This window comes from Protomyctophum bolini, assembly GCF_963924005.1.
Source record: "Protomyctophum bolini genome assembly, chromosome: 12".
NCBI classification, from domain to species: domain Eukaryota; kingdom Metazoa; phylum Chordata; class Actinopteri; order Myctophiformes; family Myctophidae; genus Protomyctophum; species Protomyctophum bolini.
In genome coordinates, this window is record NC_137873.1 from 38,749,863 (window position 1) to 38,753,771 (window position 3,909).

General features: G+C 46.1%; 1 protein-coding gene across 1 annotated transcript in view; it reads right to left on the reverse strand.

The window, feature by feature from the left end:
• Positions 1–3,909, reverse strand: part of LOC308325652 (microtubule-associated serine/threonine-protein kinase 3-like) — a 106,742-nt gene that overhangs the window by 51,542 nt on the left and 51,291 nt on the right.

Here is a 3,909-nt window from a genome sequence, read left to right on the forward strand (position 1 = left end):
TGTGTGCAAGCCGGGCCAGGCTGACCTCACCGTCTCTCTCCAAGCCATGTGTTATAGGCTGTAGACAATTACAGACGCACCACACAGAAGACACCACTCATTGTTTTTCATGACCGGGGATGCAGTTTTCAGTCGACGTTCAAGACGTTCGAGACAAGTTTTTTTGTTTTTTAAGATTATCACCACAGAACTCGTCAACATTCAGCTAACGGGTGCTAGCAAAGCAAGCAAAGGAACCTAGCTGGCCGGATGCCCACCGTTTGACTTCCAGAGAGGAAGGGTTTGAGGCGAGAGGAAATGTGCAATGTCATCCAGTCTCTTGCTTAGCAGTGACGTCAGTCAGGAAAAATGCTGCTTTTCCACACAAGTCTAATGTTATTGTAAGCGATTAGCCCATGTGATTTCTGCATTTTTCCTTTGGCAGAGCGAGAGCAGCAGGCATTACACAGCTGAGCAGGGACCATACAGTAGTCAGAGAAGGAGGACAGAGTAGGCCCTTGATGTAGCTCTGGTCCATAGCTCTAATGCTCTGGTCCATAGCTCTAATGCCGTTGCATTTAGAGCTATGTTACTCTCGACGTCCGCATGAATGCAGACCAGCCTCTCGTCTTTGGCGTGAATAAAAATAAAGTTTTTGCTACTCACCAAAACAAAGGCGGGTTGTGTCATTAGAAAGCCTACTTTCCTTAGTGGACGCACTCTGAAAAAAAAACTATGTATACTGGTAAAAACATAAAACATTTTTGAGGGCCGATATCCCCTCCTATGTCCAGATTTAGTGTACAGTACTGTATGTGCCAACACAAACTTTGTCCTCTAATCTACGCAAACATTGAATCCCATCGACGACGAATGGACAATTTTGTTTGTGTAAAAGTGTAAACACAAACATTCACATGACACAAACATTGAAGACGAAGGTGAGGATGCAAATTCGGATGGGCCGGAAACGATATGATCCATGATCCACTATAGTTCCACTCTCACTCCAGAGGGCCACTATAGTTCCACTCTCACTCCAGAGGGCCACTATAGTTCCACTCTCACTCCAGAGGGCCATATAGTTCCACACTCACCCTAGAGGGCCACTATAGTTCCACTCTCACTCCAGAGGGCCACTATAGTTCCACTCTCACTCCAGAGGGCCACTATAGTTCCACTCTCACTCCAGAGGGCCACTATAGTTCCACTCTCACTCCAGAGGGCCACTATAGTTCCACTCTCACTCCAGAGGGCCACTATAGTTCCACTCTCACTCCAGAGGGCCATTATAGTTCCACTCTCACTCCAGAGGGCCACTATAGTTCCACACTCACTCCAGAGGGCCACTATAGTTCCACTCTCACTCCAGAGGGCCACTATAGTTCCACTCTCACTCCAGAGGGCCACTATAGTTCCACACTCACTCCAGAGGGCCACTATAGTTCCACACTCACTCCAGAGGGCCACTATAGTTCCACTCTCACTCCAGAGGGTCCACTATAGTTCCACTCTCACTCCAGAGGGCCACTATAGTTCCACTCTCACTCCAGAGGGCCACTATAGTTCCACACTCACTCCAGAGGGCCACTATAGTTCCACTCTCACTCCAGAGGGCCACTATAGTTCCACTCTCACTCCAGAGGGCCACTATAGTTCCACACTCACTCCAGAGGGCCACTATAGTTCCACACTCACTCCAGAGGGCCACTATAGTTCCACACTCACTCCAGAGGGCCACTATATATAGTTCCACACTCACTCCAGAGGGCCACTATAGTTCCACACTCACTCCAGAGGGCCACTATAGTTCCACACTCACTCCAGAGGGCCACTATAGTTCCACACTCACTCCAGAGGGCCACTATAGTTCCACACTCACTCCAGAGGGCCACTATATATAGTTCCACACTCACTCCAGAGGGCCACTATAGTTCCACACTCACTCCAGAGGGCCACTATAGTTCCACTCTCACTCCAGAGTTAACATTTGGCATTCAAACTGTCACCATGTCTTCCACTGCGGCATCTGAAAATGTATCGATTGTGTCTATTCAGCAGAGAAACAATCTGTAATTTAAGTAACGTAAATTTAGTCCATGAAGGAAACGACAACTCAATTCAAGTCACCCCCCCCACACCCCTCTTTGGAATTGACTGATTGATTAACCCATTCTGAACGGGAACCCATTTTGGTGTTAGCATCATGTCATGCTTTAGCTATTGAAAAATAGCAGATCTACAAGCTCATAGCGCGCCACCGAGTGGCGCGCTACGAGCTTGTAGGTCTGCTATTTTTGAAAAATCGAAGAACGACTGACATTTTTAGAATCTGATCTCAGGTCAGAATGCGTTAATCAGACCAGCGTGTGTCCAGTGGAAACCTCGTATGAATCTGATCTCAGGTCTAGAATGGGTTAATCAACGCCTATATGCGGATGAAAACTATAGCGTCTTTGCTCTATCCGGTGTATTTACGTCCATGTGACGTCCATTAATAATATGCATTGTCCTGTCCAAATAACCCATTCTGACCTGAGATCAGATTCACACGAGGTTTCCACTGGACATACACTGGTCTGATGAACCCATTCTGACCTGAGATCAGATTCTAAAAATGTCAGTCGCTCTTCGATTTTTCAAAAATAGCAGACCTACAAGCTCGTAGCGCGCCACTCGGTGGCGCGCTATGAGCTTGTAGATCTGCTATTTTTCAATAGCTAAAGCATAACATGATGCTGACACCAAAACGGGTTCCCGGCCAGAATGGGATAAACAAGTAAAGTAAAGTAAAGGGGCATCTTTCCGTTGTCCATCATGTTAGCAGACTATAGGATTTAGAGTTCAGCAGCAGCTACCGCTAAGTTTACCACACACAGTGGACACACTGGACACCTGACTGACCGACACACTGAGCATTAGCGACACGTGGAGATTTAAATAGTCCCATGGCAGTGTTTTAAGACTAGAGAATAGTGAATATTTGATGACGCGAAAGGAGAGAGGGAGAGCAACGGGAGAGAGATAGAGATAGAGAGCAGTGTTGTTTTTGACAGCAAATTTAGATTTTTGTTTTAGTCATATAGTCTCTTCAATAGTTTTCATTAGTTTCAGTCACATTTTAGTCACCTGGAATGTAATGTTTTAGTGTCAAGTCGACTAAATATCATAAGATTTTAGTCGACTAAATCTACAGTTGATTTAGTCCACTAAAATGTATTTCGGCGGGCCTTGATGCCATCGTAATGACTGTTTTCACTCTTGCTGAAAATAGCCGATCTACAAGCTCACAGTGCGCCGCGCTGCGACGCATTGTGAGCTTGTAGATCGGCTATTTTCAGCATGCAACCAAGTGTGAAATGACTTAAACTGGATCTCTTGTCCACTATAGTCCCTTCCTAACATTTTAGTCTAATTTATTTTTGGTGGACGAAATGGTCAGTATATATTTAGTCTTGGTTTTAGTCATCATAGCTTATAGTTTTTCAGTTTCCATTTAGTTTTCGACAATGGAAAATGGTAGTCGACGAACATTTTTGTAGGATTTTACAGTTCGGCAGCAGCAGCTACCGCAAGTTTACGACACACGGTCCCGCATGGCAGTGTTTTAGACCAGAGAAGGTGAATATCTGATGACAGCGAACGGAGAGAGAGGGAGAGCAACGTATGGGAGAGAGACAGAGATTAGAGACAGAGAGAGAGAGAGAGAACTCACAGATACTGAGGAGCTGGGTGGGTTGGTGCAGTATCCGGAGGAGGGAACGGAAGCCACGGACCACCTTCGACCGTCCGCTCTGTGGAGAGACAAACACAAGAACATTTACACCACGTTTTCAGTGGATTCGTGAAAAAAACTTGGAAAATCTGTCATGCGACACTCCACAACCCAGGGACGTGCAGAGAGAGGCAGGGGCTGAAATCCGTAAGAGG